This window comes from Dipteris shenzhenensis, chromosome 13 (assembly GCF_047967505.1).
Source record: "Dipteris shenzhenensis isolate YYH24624 ecotype China chromosome 13, Dip_SZ_1.0, whole genome shotgun sequence".
Taxonomy (NCBI): Eukaryota; Viridiplantae; Streptophyta; class Polypodiopsida; order Gleicheniales; family Dipteridaceae; genus Dipteris; species Dipteris shenzhenensis.
This window is the reverse complement of record NC_141608.1, coordinates 9,302,833-9,325,617: the sequence shown is the minus strand read 5'-3', so window position 1 is coordinate 9,325,617 and position 22,785 is coordinate 9,302,833.

Sequence of the window (22,785 nt, the reverse complement as noted above, 5' to 3'; positions counted from 1 at the left end):
TCTTGTGTTAATATCTTTCATAGTGTCCAAACTTATGATAGTAGTTGCACTAAATGTTTGACACATTGGTGGATGCAGTCCGTCGTCCTTGGAATCTTCCTCAATTAGAATGATTTCCTCTGTTGCTGAGGAAAATGCTAATGTTGATGCTAATGCTAACTTTATTGATGACTTTGTTGGTGATGATGACCACTTCTCTGGAATTATCTACCTGTGTCACTGCCTCTCCCTCTGCCTTTGTCTGAAGCTGTGAATGCCTGATCATTAGAATGACCTTTGTATGCATGAATGGCTTGAGTCCTCAGTTCTTCACCAAGTAAGACTGACTGGAATTCTTCCAGTGTCAGAATTTTCTGTTGATTGGCAATACTCTAGACTGCATTCTCATATCCCTCTCCTAGTCCATTCAGGATGACTTGAACCATTTCTACTGGATTCATGGTCTCTCCTACTACTGCAAGTTGATTGTTGTAGTCTTTGATCCTGAGTGCATAAGAATGACCAGTTTCACTATTGTTGCAAAAACTCTGGTTGATTTGGTTTCTCAGTGTGAGAATCTTGGAAGTTTTCTTGAACTCATAGAGATCTGCAAACATATCCCATGCTTCTTTTGATGTCTTGATAGTGTTTATGTTTGAATTATGGCAATGAGATAGAATAAATTTCCAAGTAATATTACAAAATCCTTGGAACAAAATTAATACATCATATGGAGAATATAGCAAGATAACATATGGAAAACACGAACACCATATAAAAGGACAATTTCAAGGACCTGTTGCTTCCTCTTCTGTTTTCCAAAACTTTGAAGCATGTTTTTGTAAATGCTCATGCTGCTCTTCATTGAAGGGTTGAAGATCTTTTTGTCTTGGTATGGTATCAATTTCTTTATCCCCTCCACCTTCAGTTGTATCATCTTCTTTTGGTACCCCCTTTATTGCCAATATTGGTTCTTGCAAGCCAGCCCATTGTCGAATTTCATGATTACTGTAAGCATACGTGCAACAGATACTTTCCACCTTAGCCCAAACTCCTCATAAAGCCTCAACAACTGAAACAACATGCCTCTTACAAGAAAGAGAATCTATTGCAGTAAGCCCCTCAGAGAACAAGTCAAATACATACTCATCTTCTCGACAGATCCCATGATCATGTCTTTCATGATACTTGAACGTTTTCTTTTCAAGGACAATTCAATGTCAAATTCATCATCATCATCCTCGTCACCTAATTCTTCTGCACCACTTGATTTTTCATATTTTTCATCTGCAACATATATTGATGGCTCACATTGTGCATTGGTATAGCGATCAATATCATTGAAATGCTTTTCCTTGCTTACCAGTACACAGGCAATTAAGCCATCCATAGATCCAGTGACAAATATATCTGCAGTTTCAAAATTAAGGCAACCAAAGTGTATTTTATATTGTCCACATGTCTTATTTAATGCATTCTTCAAACATGATACATGATCCATGGTCAATAACACCACAAGAAGGAATTGCACTGGGGGAGAAGCGATTGTCATCAAGCTTTTCAACAAACACTTAAAGCGATCCTCGTTCCAATTTCTACTTCTGCTTGGTACATACATTACATCCCAAAAAAGCAAACCCTATTGCCATTGGCTCTTGGTACACATTTTGTATAAATTCCATTCCCTCCATGTTTGAACCGACTCTGTAGAACCTCCAAGGTTGGGTGGAATTCGGTCCATGACTTGAACCTTCACTTTGTCCCATAATCCACCTCAGATACCCCTTTGCAGCATCAGGCAATGGTGGAGTTTCCTTGCCCTGTTGAAGCTTCATTTATAACCATGAATCAGAGAAACCATGAATCCGATGATACAATTCTAGAGTAATTTTAAAATGTAATCTGCACTCATCCCAATTTTTTAACATTAAAGAAGGCCGTTCTACCGATATAAACATATAAAGTTCTTCTTGTAGTGCAGCATCTCTCATGATCTGCATAGCTCATCCTTCAATATCAAGAATCATGGCATCAGTCTTTGTTTTAGCTATGACTACTCTACCTTCCTTAATGTCATTTTGAATTTGACTAATTTGATCATCACTCAATCCATGCAAGCATCTAAACATTGAGACTGTGGGTTGCCTACAACATTTTCCATCTTGTGAATATTTTGCCTGCAATGTAATCCTCAAGGATGGAGATCCAACCATTATAAATGGCATCGCTTGTGATTATCATATGCACATCCTTTGTGGCAAAGCTATTGCCCAATGTTACCTTGCCAGTGTCAATGAAAGCCTGCAAAATATATGAATCCAGTAGATTGCAATAATTAAGAAAACATTCTTGTAAAAAATGATTCATAATTAAAATCTGTACTTACATCCCAATTCTCACGATCTGGATGTCCTTTTGCAAGCCCTTGTTGTGCTTTCTTCGGTCTGTTAAAGAGAGTCCATTATCCCCTCAGCTGCTTAAGTATATCAATGTATGGAGATTGTCTCAAGATATTTTGAGACTCTAGGTTTGCCATCTTTGATATCTCCACACAAAAGCATGCGGGACAATTCACTACCATCCTCACCTGGCGGGTGCGATAGTAGTTCTTTCTTTGGGCCGTGCTATTATCATCATTAGATGTGAATATTTTAGCAGCATATATTGAATGCTGTCCACATAGTATGTAGTAGTGGCACTTGGTTAAATCCTTTTTATCTACCCGTTCTAGGGGCTGCTTTGTTTCAGGATTGAAAGGCATTAAATCCACTACAGTAGCAAGAGGCCTAGAGTTATAACTGAAGTCTACAGCAAGCTTCTCCACATGCTCTTTGTTCAACCCTCTATATACATAGCTTGGAGGAGCTTTTTGACATCTTGCAACTGGAATTGGAAATGTTGCATACAACCCGAATGGGTAGTATTTTTCATATTCCACCAAGCCTGATGGTTTCTTTTGACCTTTTTTTCCTATGACCTTTCCACTTGGCTCCAATTCACTACCACTGCTTCTTTCCACAACTGCTAGCATACCCTATGGAGGTTTTTCCTTCCTCTGGTACATCAATTATAGTTAGCTTTCCTTTCTTTGCCCCTTCTCCGCTACCACCTGGTGCTTGAACCATAGTCGACTTTCCTTTCTTTGTTCCTTCCCCACTATCTTCCCCACTCTTGTGCTTATTTAATGTTGCTGAAACTAATTTGCGATATGATTCAATGGTTGTTGTCACTGTGTCAATTTCATTTCCATCAATTGATTCAACACTTATCTCGGGGGGGTCACTCATCATATGTAACCCTATCACGTGAGTTCAACAGAAGGATTTTTTTTATTTCTAAAATTTACAGAAATAAATATACATAAGGGACTATTTAAAATAGTTTTGGAAAAAATTTACAGATTTGTATAGAAAAGGGGTACATTTTATTAATGAATTTTTTTACAGATAAGGGACTTTAAATATAGGCCTTGAACGCACATGATATAGAGGGTTTATACATAGTGACCCCCCCGAGACACTTATCCAGCCTCTTGAGTGCATGTTGTCATCTACATCAGACTTCATACAAGATGCTTCATAATCGCTGGGATCCAAGAGAAATTTCTTATTTTAATTTAAAATGATTAATGATCCAATATCTCCCTCTTTTCCAACCACATCTTCTGTGATTTGATGTACCAATACAACACAAGTGTATGCACTTTTATTAGGTAACAAAACAAATAAGTGAACTCGTGTCAACTGTGCTCCCTCAATACTATATATGTTAAAGTACCAAGGTATGCTTTTTTCTCCAAATCCACTTACAACTTTCTCAACCTTCTTCACATTTGTGTCTTTCCTATAAAAAATCCAAGCAATATACAAACTATCATCTTTATAATCTTTAATATTAGACAAAACACATATCGATAAACATATCTAAAATAGAATCGAGAATTAACAACAGATATAGTGGTAGATTTGAGAAAGCACCATGGTCTAGGGAGATTTGGCCGTGCGGCCAAATCTTATGGGCTTCTTTTAAAGCACCGGAAGGGGAGGTTTGGATCTATCACCAAATCTTATGGGCTTCTTTCAAAGCACCAAAGTTTTGGGAGATTCGGCCTTGTGGCCAAATCTTCTGGGCTTCTTTCAAAGCACTAGGGAGTGGAGAGATTTGGCTGTGCAGCCAAATCTTCCTAGCTTTTTTCAAATCGGTCAAATCTTTCTAGCTTCTTTTAAATCATCTAGGTCTAAGAAGATTTGGTCGTGTGGCCGAATCTTGATAGCTTCTTTCTAATCACGAGGGTCTATGGAGATTTGGCCATGCGGCCAAATCTTTTCAAAGCACCAGGGTTTGGGGAGATTTGGCCTTGTGGCCAGATTTTGTGGGCTTCTTTCAAAGCACTAGGGTCTGGAGAGATTTGGCCATGCAGCCAAATCTTGCTAGCTTGTTTCAAATCGATCAAATCTTTCTAGCTTCTTTTAAATCACCTAGGTCTAAGGAGATTTGGCCATGCGGCCAAATCTTTTCAAGGCACTAGGGTTTGGGGAGATTTGGACTTGTGGCCAGATCTTGTGGGCTTCTTTCAAAGCACTAGGATCTGGAGAGATTTGGCCGTGCAGCCAAATCTTGCTAGCTTCTTTCAAATCGGTCAAATCTTTGTAGCTTCTTTGAAATCACCTGGGTCTAAGGAGATTTAGCCATGTGGCAAAATCTTTGTAGCTTCTTTGAAATCACTTGGGTCTATGGAGATTTGGTCGTGCGGCCAAATCTTTGTAGCTTCTTTTAAATCACGTGGGTCTATGGAGATTTGGCCATGCGGCCAAATATTTTCAAAGCACCAGGGTTTGGGGAGATTTGGCCTTGTGGCCAGATCTTGTGGGCTTCTTTCAAAGCACTAGGGTTTAGAGAGATTTGGCCATGCAGCCAAATCTTGCTAGCTTCTCTCAAATCAGTCAAATCTTGTTGAGAGTTCATGCTCAACATCATGTGATCATGTTTGCATAGCACCATCACGTGATCATATGTGCATAGCACTAACCTTATAGCCCAGGGGATTCACTCTTCATTAAAGGGGGACGTCACCTGCGTGCATGAACTTCAAGAAAACCTCGTATTTAAGATCCAGGTAGGATGATAAAACACCCCTATTTAAGCTTATAAGATACCACCGAAATTCTATTATGTCCCCCCCTTTCCTTAAATCTACATTCTTTCTCAAGCATTTAGATTACACAATAAAAAAATCTAGATTACTTTCCCTATGACAATTTAAAATCATACACAAAACCAAACTTGTTCGGACTAGTTACCCAAGGTAGCCTATACTATGTCCCCCCCTCTTAAATATGGCATGGCCCCCCCTAATTTAAATTCAATATTAGGAAAAAAGAAAGGGCCCCCACCCCTAATGTATAAGCTTATGCCTCATTTCAAAAAACCCCCCTATTGTACACTCATGTGATATCATAAGTTTCCTCTTGTGAATCCCCCAGGCCTTATAGAGTGCTATAAAGGAAAGGGTTAGATCCCCTAACCCTAACCCTAAAAGGGTTTGTATATATTCTATTTTTTCAACTAAATCTAGTGTATAGTTAGTCATTTGTAGTGTGCTCTCTAGCTGTGCCCTCTCTCCTCATCTCCACTCTTCTCCTCTCCCCTCCATATTTTGTCATGGTATCAGAGCATGGTTCTGCCTTCCGCTGAGGCATTGTGATCCTTGAGAGTGTGAGATTGAGAGTTCTTTTGAGTGATTGTGAGATCCTTCCCTTCACTTCCGTTGAGAGAAATTTCCATCCATTTGAGAGGAATTTCCATCCATTCATTTTGTGAGAGTTTCATTGAGGAATTCATTCGACTCTCTATTCCGTTCATTCTTCCGTGAGAGTGAGAGTTCTTCTCTTCCAAAGAGAGAGATTTAGATAGATCTGCTTTATATTTGTGTGAGAGAGAGCTTTGTGATTTATGAGAAAGAAAGGTTTCCTTGAGATGTGTGAAGTTCTCTAATAACTTTTGTGAGTGAAAGAGAGAGAGAGCTTGAGAGAAGGGCAAGAACTTAGAGCTCCCACCTACAACAGAGACCCAGCATCAACGTCAACCACCGAGTAGCATCACCAGCTCCAACACTCAAGCTTCTATCTAAGGCTTCAAGCAAACCCCACGACTCGGCTTAGCCAAAGCTGGGACTCCAAAGCTAACCTCGACAACGACTTGACTCCAAAGCTCTAAGCTTCTATGCAACCTCTCCAACCCACACGACGCTCAGTTGCCTCTATTGGAGCGCACAGCCCTCAACTCGGTCTATAACTCATAGGGGCTCTAGCTTCAAATGGCTCCATCTGCAGCCTAGTTCCTTCTCTTAGGCGATGCCAAGCTTCAGCAAATGGATGCTAGCGACCACCTATGTTCTACAAAGAACAAGCCCACGCTCTGTCGACCTACACGACCCTCCTACAAGTGCTAAGGCTCTAAGCCTCCCATCAGCAAACGATGGGACTCCTTCAGCGAACGATAGTCTCGCCTCTCAGAATCGGACGTAGACCGTCATACGGGCCTCCCAAAACTGCAACGACCGTCGACAACAAGCCCTGCAAGGCTCCCAGTAGCCTCCAGTGAGCCAATGCTACTTCTCCAAGACGGCCAAATAGTGGCTCCTTCTATAGCTAGCCGATAGACATCTCCAAGCTTCCAAAGCCTCTCCATCACCAAGCTCCAGCACCAAACGGCTCTCCACAGCCTCCATCGTTAGCGACGGCACAACTCCAAGCTCCTACAGCAGCCCAATGCAACGAACTGCAGCTTCCCAGGCTCCAACGTCATTGACCCTTGAATAGTCGCCCTCTACAACGACGGTATTCTCAGACGACGTATAGCCCTCTGCGATAGAATCAGATCTTCGATGGAATCTCTAGTAGATTTCGGTGCTCCAAAAATTGACATGTGGCATCTACCCTATCACAAAGTTCACCACACAGAGGTGTGGTCAATCAATTGACACATGGCATTCTTATCCTCCACGTGGCATCTTATCTGCCACATCAGCAATCCATACCACCGACTGCCACATCAGCTGACATGTCATCATTGCCATGTCAACTACCATGTCAGCTTACCCACGTCATCACTACCACATCAGCATTGCCACATCAGTAGTGCCACCTCAACAGTGCCACATCAGTAGTGCCACATCAGCTGTCTAGTCAGCATTGACCTCTGTAGGCACACACAGTGCTTCACAATCACTTCATGTGACCACTCCTGCCACCTCAGCACAGAGCTTCACTGGCACACCTCTTGCTAGGCACAGTGCCACATCATCACTGCATGTGACTCACAGTGACACATCATCATTGAGCATAATTTGTACTCCTTTTGCCCCTCCACCTAGATCAAGCCATATCTCTTGATCCAGGAAGAATTTGAGGGCGCTCCAAAAAGAAAAGTCGCTCATTTTTTTGCGCTCTACATGCTCGTCACATCATGTGCACATTTCGGCACAAGTTACACTCACATTTGAGCCTCGCCGACAAAACCACTCTCTTCATGCACATTTGCCTCTACATCGACGCATCTCACCTAGCACTTAAAAAGAACAAAAGAAAAGGAATTATTTGTTGTTCTTTCATCGATCGACGGTTGGTTTAGATCTAGATCAGAGTAGACTAGATCACCATAGAGGGGACACTTTGAATTTCTCCAAGTTGCCAATCTAAGCCATGCCCAAAATTCCCAACTAGTACCTACTCGAAGTCAGTCCGTACGCTCACATACGGTTTCACATCATTACATTACCTCAAACCTTACGTTCATCAGTTCAGTGAGCAAACTTCAGAGTTCAGAGGCATTGCAAATTGATTTAGTGGGCAGATAGCATTTGATTTCACACACACATGCCACCATTGTAACGTCTATTTGGCTATCTCACGGCATCGTGCACATCATTTTAGCCTTGTAAAGCCTCTTGGCTATTTTTGGCATCATCGCCACAAGCCTTGTAATTCAGATCAGATTTTATATATTGCAGTTCTATCTTCATCGACGATACAGAGATTTCACTTGGCATATTCAGTGTATTTGTAGTTGATTCATACAGATATCTTCACGACACTTTTGAGTACATTTCTTGCACCATGTCGACTAGCAACCTCAATCTGGAGGCATCTGCTAAGTTAGAAAACTCCAATTACGGTACATGGAAATACTGAATGGAGACCATTCTTGTGCTTTAGGACAAATGGGAGTATGTCAATGGGTCTACACCTAGACCATTGGCCGATTTGGCTACTAGTAGCTCTACTCCATCTATTGTCACAGCACCAGCAATGGAATCTACATCGGGATCTACATCTACACAAACAGTTTCCGCACTAGTAGTAGATTGTGCCATTGCCCGAGCTCAAGCAGAATGGGATAAGAAAGACAAGTATGCCTATCACCTGATCAAGCAGAATGTGCAAGATGTCATGCTAGGACAACTCAACACAGTCAAGACATCAAAAGAAGCATGGGATATGCTCGTAGATCTCTACGAGTCCAAGAACACATCCAGGATTCTCACCCTGAGAAACCAGATCAACTAGAGTTTCCGCAACAGCAATGAAACTGGTCATGCTTATGTACTCCACATAAAAGACTACAACAATGAACTTGCAGTAGCAGGAGAGACTATGAACCCCACAGAAATGGTTCAAGTAATCCTGAATGGACTAGGAGAGGGATACGAGAATCTAGTCCAGAGTATTGCCATCCAATGGAAAATTCCCACACTGGAAGAACTTCAGTCAGTTCTACTTGGTGAAGAACTCAGGACTCAGGCCATTCAACCACGTAAAGGTCATTCTAATGATCAGGCATTCATAGCTTTAGATAGAAGCAAAGGCAAAGGTAGAAACAGAGGTAGATCATACAAGAAAAGTGGTCATCATCATCAACAAAATCAAAGTCAGCATCAGAATCAGCATCAGCATCAGCATCATCCTCAGCAAAATCAAAATCAGGAAAGAGGAAATCATTCCAATCGAGGAAGATTCCAAGGACGAGAGAATGCATCCACCAATGTGTCAAACATTCAGTGCAACTACTGTCACAAGTTTGGACGTAGAAGCAGTACAACCAAGGCGGTCAATCCAGAAGTAATCGAGGGAATTTCCGAGGTAGAGGAAATCATCGTGGTGGACATTCTAGTCACAGTCATTTTGCAAATGAACATGGAAATATGTTTCTTGCAAGCGAGGAATTGCATCAGACTGACACAGTGTACTCAAACACTGATTTCAATCCCAAAGAGGATTTCAGCTATCAAGTCAACCAAGTGGAATAGGATCCTGAGTACATCGACAGCGGTGCATCATCTCATATGACAAATCATCAGGAATGGTTCACAGAGATGAAACCATTAGAAGGTCAGAAAAATGTCATCTACACAGCAGACAATACACCGAATCCTATTCAAGGGACATGTGTTATCCCTATGAACAATTTCACTGGTACAAAAGGATTAGTCAAAGATGTGCTCTATGTTTCAAATCTCATCAAGAACCTTTTGTCAGTAGGTCAAATGACGGAACACAATTAGAAAGTCATCTTTGACGGTGATGAATGCATTATCAGAGACAAATCCAAAAGATGTCAGCTAGTAGCAAAAGGTGTCAAGGAAGGACGCTTATACAGAATGCTAGCTATAGTACCAGATAAGCAAGCCATGTCAGCTCAAATGCAACAGATGCCACTATCTGCAAAATGGCACAAGAGATATGGTCATGTCAACTTCAAGTACTTGTTAGATCTCAGGAATCAGAATATGGCAATTGGGATTCTGAAGCTACAGTCTCTTGGAAAATTTTGTGAAGCATGCTGCTTCGGCAAACAAAAGCGAACCAACTTGAGCAAGTAGTTTGCAGTGGCTATTGCTTCTGCCCAATACTGGTTCAGAAGATGCTTTTCACTAAGCATTGCTCTAGCACTGTCTGCTAAAGTTCCATTCTTCCTTTCAGCTATTGCATTCTGCTGAGGAGTATCTACACATGTGAATTGTCTTCGAATGCCGTGATTTTTGCAAAAGTTCATGAATGCTGAAGACATGTATTTACCTCCTCTGTGTGATCTCATGACCTTGATCTTTCTACCTGTCTGGTTTTCTACCATGGCTTTGAATTCTTGAAATCTGGAAAACACTTTAGATTTCTCTTTCAGAAAGTAGACCCAACAATATCTGCTGTAGTCGTTGATGATGGTCAAGTAGTAAAGTGAACCATTGATGCTACAGGTCTGGGCATATCCCCATACATCTGTATGTATCAAATCAAGAATACCTCGTGCACAAGAGGTACTTCTGAAAATTCCTACCAAACCGATACAAGGTATGACTCCTTATGAAGCATTCACTAGACACAAGCCACGCATTGGGCATCTCCGCATATTTGGTTGCATAGCATATGCCCACATACATGATGATCATCACAGAAAATTGGATGCGAAGTCACGCAAATGCATCATGGTTGGCTACAGTGAAGAAAGCAAAGCATACAAATTGTATGATCCCATCAACCGCAAAGTCATTATCTCCAGAGATGTAATCTTTGATGAGGAATCAGAATGGAAAACCTCACCTACACAGGAGATAGAAGCATCGACTTCACAGTCATCTACAGAACAGGTTGATGAAGAAGAGCAAGAATTGCCAACAACACCCCAAGCAGAGCCATAGCAGCTCAGATGGTCTACTAGGGAAAGCAGACCACCAGCCAAATTGACATATGCTCAGAAAGGCAAAGCAATTCAGGTGGAAACCACAAACTATGCTCTTATGACTACCATCATGGCTACAGAAGAGCCAGTGTACTTCGAAGATGCAGTAGACAAGCCAGAATGGCAAACTGCTATGAATGAAGAAGTGGATGCTTTGTATAAGAATAACACTTGGGAGTTATGCGACCTTCCACTAGGAAAGAAGGCCATAGCAAACAAATGGGTATACAAAGTGAAGTACAATCCAGATGGTAGTATTCAGAGATACAAAGCCAAATTAGTTGCAAAAGGATTTGCACAACAATATGGTCAAGACTATGATGAGACTTATGCTCCAGTAGCAAAGATGGATTCCATACGGTTCTTAATATCACTAGCGACACTCAGCAAATGGAATGTGTATCAGCTCAATGTCAAGAATGCATTTCTTATTGGTTACCTAGACAAGGAAGTCATTTCTTATTGGTAACCAATAAGAATGCATTTCTTATTGGTTACCTAGACAATGCAACAACCAGCAGGTTATGTTGAACCAAGAAAGGAGAATAAGGTTTGCCATCTCAAGAAAAGTCTCTACGGCTTAAAACAAGCACCCAGAAGTTGGTACAGCAGAATTAACAAGTATTTTGCTGATCCGGGATGCATGAAATCCAATGCAGATCATACTCTCTACTACAAAGTTCAAGGGGAAGACATTACTATTGCACTTTTGTACGTAGATGATCTGATTGTGACAGGAAGCAAGGATAGCTTCATCAGAAAATTGAAACAAGACTTATCTGCAGAGTTCGACATGAAAGGTCTTGGACTTATGCACTATTGTCTTGGAATTGAGTTCTGGAGAGATTTAGATAGCACATTCATGAGTCAGCTCAAGTATGTTGACATCTCCTGAAGAAGTTTCATATGGCAGATTGCAAGATTGTAGCCACTCCCATGGAATAGAGTTTGAAACTTACTAAATATTTAGAAAAGCCTACAATCAATGACAGATACTTGGATCTCTTATATATCTAACAATCACATGGCCAGATATTTGTTATGCAGTAAGCTCACTAGCACAGTTTATGGCAAATCCAAAATAGTCTCACTGGAATGCAGCCAAAAGAGTCTTGAGATACATCAGAGGTACAAGACAGTTTGGGATAGAATACAGAGGAAGTCATCCACGGTTGCATGAATACTGTGACAGTGACTATGCTGTAGATCATGAGACCAGGAGATCGACATAGGGATATGCATTTTTCCTTGGTCAAGGTGCTATATCATGGTTGTCAAACAAACAGCCAACTGTTTCTTTGTCTTCGACTGAAGCAAAATATAGAGCACTCACTACAGGTGCATGTGAGGCTATATGGATTAGAAGACTATTGTCAGAAACATATTACTTTGATGAGTCAAAGCCAACAACAATATACTGTGATAATCAATCGGCTCAAGAATTGGCCAAAAATCCAGTATATCACTCGAGGACAAAGCATATTGATGTCAAAGAGCACTTCATCAGAGAAAGAGTGTTACTTGGTGACATCACAGTGCAGCATTATGATAGCAAAGAAAATGTTGTAGACATCTTTACCAAACCACTCGGTAAAGAGCTATTCGAAAAACACCAACTAGCTCTTGGTTTGACGTAGAGGAAGGACATTCCCATTAAAGGGGTGTGATGGAATGTAATGCTCAGTCCTTCTTCAATTCCCCAGAATCATCATCTTGAGGGAAGGCCTACTTCATGATGTTGACCTTGAGGGAAGGTGTTGAGAGTTCACACTCAACATCATGTGATCATGTGTGCATAGCACCATCACGTGATCATATGTGCATAGCACTAACCTTATAGAGTGCTATAAAGAAAAGGGTTAGATCCCCTAACCCTAACCCTAAAAGGGTTTGTATATATTCTATTTTTTCAACTAAATCTAGTGTACAGTTAGTCATTTGTGGTGTGTTCTCTAGCTGTGCCCTCTCTCCTCATCTCCACTCTTCTCCTCTCCCCTCTTCATATTTTGTCAAATCTTTCTAGCTTCTTTTAAATCACCTGGGTCTAAGGAGATTTGGCCATGCGGCCAAATCTTGCTAGCTTCTTTCTAATCACAAGCATCTATGAAGATTTGGCCATGCAGCCAAATCTTTTCAAAGCACCAGGGTTTGGGGAGATTTGGCCATGCAGCCAAATCTTTCAAAGCACCAAGGTTTGGGGAGATTTGGCTGCATGGCCAAATATTGCTAGCTTCTTTCAAATCAGCAAGGTCTAGGGAGATTTGGCTGTGCGACCAAATCTTGTATGTTTTGAAAGAAGCTAGGAGATTTGGCTGTGCGGCCAAATCTCCCCATTTAAAATTCAAAATTCAAATCTTAAGATTCAAATTTCAAATCTGAAAATTCAAAATTCAAAATCTTAGATTCAAATTTTAAAATTCAAAATTGAAATTTTGAATCTTAGATACAAAATTCAAATTTCAAATTTCAAGATCTGAAAGTCAAATCATATACTAAAGACCCTACTTTCAAATCACACTTCGAGATTCATAATTTTATAACTCTTGCTTTCAAATCGTGGTGTTTTGAAATGGAAAAGATGGAGAACATGCAAGAATTAGGTGCACTTTCTATTTCTTTCGTTTTCTTACTTGGATGATTGAGTAGCCATTGTTGTTCGTGAGCTTGTGCTCTTTGGATTTCAAGCAGGCAGCAGTAGGAAAGGATGGAGTTTTTGTTCACAGGAGGAGGAAAGGGTGGAAGAGGCTAAGAGTAGGCAAGAGCAAGATAGGATGGAAGAGGCTGAACAACGACGAAGGAGCAGACAAAGGAGGTTCCTCGCGCGAGGGGAGGGATGCTGCAACGACTGCGATGAGGGCGTAGGAGGTTTCGAGAGGGAGGGGAGGGATGTTGCAATGAGGGTGAAGCAGTAGATTAGGAGAGCGGCCAGATGGACGGTGCGACGAACGAGGTTTCAAGAGCAAGGAGAGGGAGGCTGCACCGATTGTGACGAGGGATGCTGACTGCAAACAGGGGCTAGATGACAATGAAGGAGGAGGCTCCGAGAGCGAGGAGAGGCATAGGAGGCTGTGAGGGGGAGGCGAGACGAGGAGGCTTTGAGGGGGGGTGTGCAAGGATGACAAAGGAGGCTCTAGGGGGAGGCACGATGAGGATGAGAAGGAGGCTCTGGGGGGGAGGTGCAACAAGGAAGAGGAGGCTCTGCGACGACGCATGGGAAGAGGAGGCTCTGCGATGATGGATGAGAAGGAGGTGTTGGGGGGAGGTGTGACAAGTAAGAGGAGGCTCTGCGACGTTGGACGAGAAAGAGGATGAGAGGGAAAAGAAAGGGGTGGAGGGGAAGGAGGAATCCTCCAAAAAAGCATGCACCCCCAAAAAAGCATGTAGAGCAAAAAAAAAAAAAAAAAGGGACCTCTTTCTAATCCAACTATTGAGTGTGGAACCTATGGAGTGTTTAATTGGTAATGGAAGTTTAAAATCTACATAGTTAAGGGCACATTGTTAGGACAAATCTGGGATAGGGAGCCTCCCGGGACCTCTCATTTTGATATAGTTTTGAACTTTTTTGCTTGCAATTAGCTAACCAAGGGTGGAGGAGTGTTTTCCAAGAACTATCCCATTGAAGACATTGTCCTAAGGCTCTCAAACGACCCTAGTTACACATTTGAGATCTAGGAAGGGAGAGAACAAAGTGAGCCTAGCACTTGATCCCCCATGAAGATGAATTCAATTCCTTCTCATAGTTTTATATTTTATGCTTGGTTTAAAAGGTTTGTTTAGCTTTGCCTTTTAAAGTTTTGGTTTTTTAATGGTTTTAGATTTTTAGGTTTGCTTTTAAAGTAATAGTATGATTTTAAAGTGTAATAGCGTGAATCATGAAAAGCATGTACGATTTTTTTGAAAGTAGGGTCTCTAGATTTGAATTTCAAAATTTGAAACTTGAAATTTGAATTTTGAAATTACAAACTTGAATTTTGAATTTTGAACTTTAAATTTTAAAAATTAAAATTTGGATTTTCAATTTTTAAATTTAACGTTTGAACGTTTGAAGACTTGGCCATGTGGCCAAATCTTCCTACTGATTTGAAAGAAGCTAGCAACATTTGGCAGCACAGCAAAATTTTCCCAATCCCTGGTGCTTTGAAATATTTGGTCACATGGCTTAATCTTCCAGAACCTGGTGATTTAAAAGAAGCATGCAAGATTTGGTTGCATGGCCAAAACTCCCCATACCCTAGTGCTTTGAAAGAAGCCTACAAGATTTGGCCACATGACCAAATCTCCCCATGTTTGAAAGAACGCCACAACCAAATCTTTTCAGTGCTTTGAAAGAAGTCACCAAGGTCTTGAAGGATTTGGCCATGCATCCAAATCTTGCTAGCTTCTTTGAAAGCACAGCCGTGCATCCAAATCTTGCTAGCTTCTTTGAAAGCACCAAGGTCTGAGTAGATTTGGCTGTGTGGCCAAATCTTATTTCTTCTTTAAAAGGAATACTGTCTTAGGAGATTTGGCCATGTGGCTAAATCTTGTTGGCTCCTTTCAAAGCACCAGGGTCTGGGGAGATTTGACCATGTGGCCAAATCTTGTGGGCTTCTTTGAAAGCACCAGGGTATGTGGAGATTTGGCTTCTTTCAAGCCACCAAGGTCTAAGTAGATTTGGTTGTGTGGATAAATCTTGATGGCTTCTTGAAAGCACTAGTGTATCGGCGGGAGATTTGGTTGTGTGGACAAATCTTGCTATCTCCCTTTCAAAGCACCATGGTTTGTGAAGATTTGGCCATGTAGCCAGATTTTGCTGGCTAAAATTCAAAGCACCAAGGTTTAGGAAGATTTGGTCATGCAATGAAATCTTGTAAAGCATTTTCATCCTAAATCACACCATCAAATATCAATATTGAACTATAGCAAATGCTATGTATGCAGGTGCCATATTGAAAGTGGGGATTAAAGTTAACTTGCTTGTCAGTGGAAAGATTGTTGCGATTGGGATAATATTCTCTACATCACATGATGACATGTGCGAAGGTGTGCCCTTAGGAGAAAACATCAGTGGCGATCGATATTTGTATGGATGAAAGTGCACTTCTTCCATTTCCTACAATGGATGCATTCTTAGTTTATGAGGCTTTGGGTAGTGTTGTTCGTTGGAAAGCACGATCAATTAGTTGTGTGGACAATGTCAATGGAGCTATTGTACCAATGAATGATATAACATCAGATACCATTGATGTTGAACCTCTATGTGAAGATGATGAGTTTTCCATTCGAGAATCATGGAAGGACAAGAAAGTTTTAATATGGGAAGAGAAAAAAACCAAGAGCATTGCTGAGGGTGTTGTTTTGTATGTCTACCAATTTGAACCTATAAATTTTGAGATGCTTGGTGAAGGTAATCTGGGTGTGGGAATTGAAAAGTGTCATAGTGATGTATAAGGCATCGATACCATCCACTTAATAAAATGGCCCATTGCACAAATAACCTTTTTAGATGGAACTTCATTAAGAATCGATGACACCATGAATTTTCCAAGTGGTTATGGGCAAAAGCACATGGAAGATGAGGACCCAAATGAAAAATCCACAAAAAAGAGGCGTTACTGCATGATAAAGAGGAAAGCTAAAAAACATGGCATGCCATTAGCATCATCTAGACTCACAAGGGATGCAGTCACAAAAGTATCTATGATTGATTGTTGTAAACAACATTGTTGTCAATTTTTCGATCATCCAATGATATCCAAATTACACATAGAGTATTGGGGCCAAAGTTTGGAGGCTCGCACCAATAATGTATATGACACTCTTGGGGTTGCTTGTCGAAAAGATGACAATGGGCAGTTCAAATATGTCTTTTCATTAAATGGTATTCAAGTTTGTTGTAGAGCATGGTATGAAATGCATGGTATTCCAAAAATAACATTTTATCGATACAGGGAGCAATTTGAAATTGGTATATGAAGGTGCATGCATGGTAATAAAGGAATCTGTGTGCGGCGAGGTTGGGACCACACAGAACTAGGTAGAGCCATAATCCAGGATTTTGTGGATAACAATTTTAAGCGTATGCCACACAAAGTTAGAACACTTCAGGATGGGTCAAGGGAAACACAATTGGTGATACCAGATGTATACAAGCAGGTTGATATTCTCTATGAGGTTAACATGCAGTTAAAGCATAGTTTGGGTTGTAAGGAGACATCAACTTCCACGTTCAACCTCATATGGAACTCTGAATTCAAGCATGTAACTTTGTCAAAAACAAGTGAATTCTCTAAGTGTGGTTTATGTAGTGCAATCAAGGCTTAGCTTGCAGTGACAAAACGCCAAAATGAATGTAATAAGTTGATGGAAGATAGAAGAAAGCACATGTTATAACAAAAAAGTTGTAGAAATATGTACTACGCTTGGCGCAGATTTTCTGAAATGTATCCTCAAACATACTTGTGCATTATCCATGATAAGATGGACCAAAAGAAGATAGCCATCCCTAGATTACACAATCGTTCAAAGGACACAGACAAATCCTTTTAGCTCCCAGTGGCTTTGACTAGCATGATAACACATGGACATGGTCAAGGACGTTATGGTCACTTTTCTTTATCCTTGTGGCCATCGGATCCTAACTTCACAATTGGTTCATCGGCTTTGTGTTTGAGAAATCTTGAAAGATTTGATAACCATGCACTTGGAGATTTGGTACACGATGGGATGCCAAGGTCTGACAATGCTCTGCTAAATGCACTAACCTTAAGAGAAGCATTGGATTCTCACTATGTTTCTAATGACAAGCAACAACTTCATCTTGAGGCAGTGGGCGGAACATTCAAAGACCTTGGACTTGGAAGTTCCCATCAAGAAAATCCTTATAAGAAACTACCCGAACACCTATTGTTGCAGTTGGATAATTGTGGTTCTGAAAACAAGAATAGGTACTTGTTTGCATACCTATCATTACTTATTGCTTGAGGGATTTTCAAGTCAATTCAATTGGGATTCTTGATGGTTGGGCATACACATGAGGATATTGATGCAATGTTTAGCAAGTTTTCAGAGAGGTTAAGAACTAGCCAAACATTAACATTTGCACATCTCATGGATACTTTTAGACAATGTGAGGAGTCTTCTCCAACGCCATTTTTGGTAACGAAAGTCCCTGATTTCAAGAGCTATGTTGATGGATGCCTATGCGATGGGCAAGATGCTTTAATGGGACACTCAAAGCCTCTCCAATTTTGGTTCTTTATACAAAATGAAGTTCCTATCATGCAATATAAAGTGCATCCACGATCATTAGATTGGCAACCAAGTGAAGGTGGCATTGAGTTGTGGAAGAGACATCCGGATGGTCATCCAATGCTACCAACTAGAGAGCCACCTTGTGTACCCATGTTCGAGTATGTGAAGGATCACTCAGATGTGATATTTGGTATCAAGGAGTATGTACACTTTTGGGAAACATGGGCACACCTGCAAGGTCCAGAAGCATCTTTCACAAAGTTTTACAAGCCGGTAGTGAAGTACTGGAAGAACATGATTGATGAGCTTGATAAACCAAACAATAGTGTAGAGGGCATGTACGAGAGATTTTGGCCAAAGACGCAACATATTGATTGTGTGCAAGTAGTTGATAATGAAAACGATGAGTTTCAAGGAATTGAAGAGTTGAATAATCACTACTGTGGACCTCAAAGGAAAAAGCCAAAACAATCATTTGATCCAATGGTTGATGTACAAAAAGGACACTTTCTTTTGGTCCGACCAGCAGAAAAAATCTACCCAATTTGGCTAGGCATTGCTCAAACTGATGTACAGAAGGATAATAAATCTAAAAATTTCAAGAAGGTTTTCATACAATATTGGGCACCTATATGCAAAAGACGCAATGCACAAATTGAGGAGGTGTATGCAGATTGTTGGAACAAGATTTGGATGTGCAATAAAGGTGATCCTCCACGTTGGGAATTTGTTGATGCTATTGTATGGTCATGGGTTCCAAAAGGTATCCTCTCAAAGAAGGTTTCCTCGAAGAGCAGCAACCTCCCCATCAAGGTGAAGATACCAACCATTGCACGCAAGCGAGCTTTATCCAGTTTGTCTCATAGAACAGATTCCAACTCTGATGCTGACTCCACAATGGAGTGAAGGTACTTGAAAGGCATGACTTTATTTTCCTTGCACAATGATAATTTAATTGAATACTGACAAATATTTGGAAGGTATGACATTGATCTTTTTTATTTATCTTTTTTTTGCATACCATTGCTTTGTGGTTGCAAGTTCTGCACACTCGACAAAATATCAAGGACTAGTGTTGTATTCTTACTTTTTCTCCAACTAAACTAAAATGGTGTTTTTGAACACCACCTTTTTCCAAGAAGAGGCAAAAAATGCTTCATTGAACTCAAACAAATGATGTTTTTTTCTTGGCTAATGCAGAACATGCACACTCCAAACTGTGAGTTTCATATACACGGCCAAATCCAGGGAGAAATTCAATGGAGTGCACTCAATGCATTGTAATTGCAACCCCTCAAGAAATACCATGCATTGGTTGAAACCTCAACATTTGACATTTTATTTATGTTGATGCAAACCATGCACATTTGCAAGATTTGGATGGACTACCAAATCTACTCGGGGGGGTCACTCATCATATGTAACCCTATCACGTGAGTTCAACAGAAGGATATTTTTTATTTCTAAAATTTACAAAAATAAATATACATAAGGGACTATTTAAAATAGTTTTGGAAAAAATTTACAGATTTGTATAGAAAAGGGGTACATTTTATTAATGAAAAAATTTGCAGATAAGGGATTTTAAATATAGGCCTTGAACGCACGTGATATAGAGGGTTTATACATAGTGACCCCCCTGAGCAAATCTATGGGAAAATTCAATGAAAAACATTGAATGTTACATAATTACAACCCCTCAAAAATCCCCAACTTATTAGAATTTTTCCAAATTCTCTAATATAGAGTTCTTTCCTCTCTTCTGACAATAAGTGCCCTGAGCTGTCGCTATATAGCGACGCTTTGTCCTCTTCCGTCACTATATAGTGATCCTTTGCCTTGTGCCGTCGCTATATAGTGATGCTTTTTGGATATAAACATCGCTATATAGCATGACTGACAAGCGTCGCTATATAGCGATGCTAGGGGCTTAAACTCGAAAACCCGCGCGACGTCGTCTTTCACATCTCTATTGCGAGAAAAGCAAAAATCTCTCCTCCCACCTTATATTCGACAACCTTGCTTTCCTCTCGGGGGGGTCACTCATCATATGTAACCCTATCACGTGAGTTCAACAGAAGGATATTTTTTATTCCTAAAATTTATAGAAATAAATATACATAAGGGACTATTTAAAATAGTTTTGGAAAAAATTTACAGATTTGTATAGAAAAGGGGTACATTTTATTAATGAAAAAATTTACAAATAAGGGATTTTAAATATAGGCCTTGAATGCACGTGATATAGAGGGTTTATACATAGTAACCCCCTTGAGGCTTTCCTCCTCTCTATTCCCCACTCCTCACCCCTACCCAGTCCCTCTCCCAACACTTGTGCTCCCTCTCCACCCTTCTCCCTCTCTACTAGTGTGAAAGGAAGTTTTTCAAGAAGGTGAGTCTCTTTAAGCAATGTAGATTCATTTTTTGTGAGATTTCATTTTGTGAGTGTTGAAGCATATTGCTACTTGTATTGCTAAGACTATGTACTAATTTTCATGCTTGATTTTCAGAGGTTAAGGACAAAAAACGAGATTTGGTGAAAGAAAGAAGACTCACCTCTTCTCTTTTTGGTATTTCTCTTCCTCCTCTTTCTCCTTGTTTGTAGGCTTATGCTTTTTCCTTTTTTGTAGGCTTCTCCAAGCTCATCCAATCCCTTTGAAAAGTTTATTCTCCAAATTCCTCCTTCCTCTAACTAGTTATCTAAAAAAATGGTATGTTTTCTCTTTTTTGTAGGGCGAGTCCATAAAACACGTTTTGGGACTTTTCCAGGTAAGAAAGTGCTTCCTCCTTTTCCCTTTTATTACTTTTGTTATTTGCATTGGCTGTAGCTAACGCCTTAAGTGCTAGCTGTAGTGATGGGCGTAGGAACCCTCTCTTTTCCTCTCTTCTCTTATTCCCTCTTCTTACCATCTTTTCCTCTTTTCCTCCCTCTTTCCCCCCCTTTTTCCCTCATATGCTCATGCATAAGCATAAGCATAATTTTTCTCTCTTTTTCTCTTATGCATATGTTTTTCCTTCTCTTATGCTTATGGTCTTTTCCCCTCTTCTTTTTTTCTTCTTTCAATCTCTTTTCCCCTCTTCCTTCTCTTATTTTCCACTCTCTTTTTCTCCTCTTTTCATAAGCATATGTATAAATGCCTATGCTTATGCTTATGCTTATGTATGAGCATATGCTCATATGTATCATGCATAAGCACAAGCTTATGCTTTCTCTCTTTTTCTCTTATGCTTATATGCTCATGCATAAGCATAAGCATATGTTTTCTTTCTTTTTCTCTTATGCTTATGCTCTTTTTCCCTCTTCCTTCTCTTATGCTTATGCTCTTTTCCTCTCTTCTTTTTCCCCTCTTTCGATCTCTTTTCCCCTCTTCCTTTTCTTCTTTTTCCCTCTTCTTTTTTCCCTCTTTCAATCTCTTTTCACCTCTTCTTTTTCCCCCTCTTTCAATCTCTTTTCCCCTCTTTCAATCTCTTTTTCCCCTCTTTCAATCTCTTTTCCCCTCTTCCTTCTCTTATGCTTATGCTCTTTTCCCCTCTTCTTTTTTTCCTCTTTCAATCTATTTTTCCCTCTTCTTTCTCTTCTTTTCCCCCTCTTTCAATCTCTTTTTCCCCTCTTTCAATCTCTTTTCCCCTCTTTCAAACATATGCTTTCTCTCTTTTTCTCTTATGCATATGTTTTTTCTTCTCTTATGCATGAGGATATGTCTCCTTCTCCTTCTCCTTCTCCTTCTCTTTTCCTTCTCTTCTTTTTCCCTCTGTTTTTCTCTTCTTTTCATAAGCATATGCCTATGCCTATGCCTATGCTTATGCTTATGCTTATGCATGAGCATATGCTCATATGCTTATGCATAACCATAAGCATATGCTTTCTCTCTTTTTCTCTTATGCATATGCTTTCTATCTTTTTTCTCTTATGCATATTTGGTTCTTTTCCCCTCTTTCAATCTCTTTTCCCCTTTTCTTTCTCTTCTTTCCCCCCTCTCCTTCTCTTATGCATATGCTTTCCCTCATATGCTCTTCGCTTCTTACCTGATCTTGTTTTTTATTTTTGTGTTTGTGTCTACGTTTGTCCAATCCCCCCAAATTAGACATGGGATCACGTCGCACGTCCGACGAGTACGAAAACCCTCGTAGGATGAGACATCATGATCTCTATTCTCCAGAGGACTTTGATTCCACTCAGGCGACACCTCAGGGGCCTACCCCTATGACTACCCCTGGCCCAACTCCTCTCGGACATAGCACTGTGACTACCCCTTGGGGAACTCCTTTGCTAGTAGCCCATGGCTTTGTCAGAAGTCTCGACGAGCTTGTCGCATAGATGAACGATGTGGAGGCAGCGAGATTCTTCTCTCTGCTATCCTAGAGGACCTCAGCAAATCCCTCTCCTACACTGACGGCTGGACCCACTGTCCATCCATCCTCTCTAGCCCGTTCGATTGAGCGGTCATCACCTGGGTGTGCCCATCGTAAGGGAAGGAAGAGTAGGAGGGGTTGCTTATGTTGTGTTGACTCGGGAGATGTAGACGAGTCAGCACACTCACATCCATACAGGTCTCCACTTGGTCCCGAGACCCAGTACTAGTCAGGTCCCTTGTCCTCTCCTACTCCCACTGCTACTCCTCGCTCTGTAAGCGCTTGCACAAACACCACTCGCTCTGACTCTGCCACTACCATGAGTCCTCCTTACCCGGTCGAGGCCCTGTACTATGAAATCATGCTTGCTGGAGAGATAATAGAAAATAACAAGGGCGCAACAATGATGGTGACCATGAGGCAGTTGATGAGCCACCACTTCAGGAGCCGCATAGCTATACTGACAGGCGGTACCAAGATGAGGGA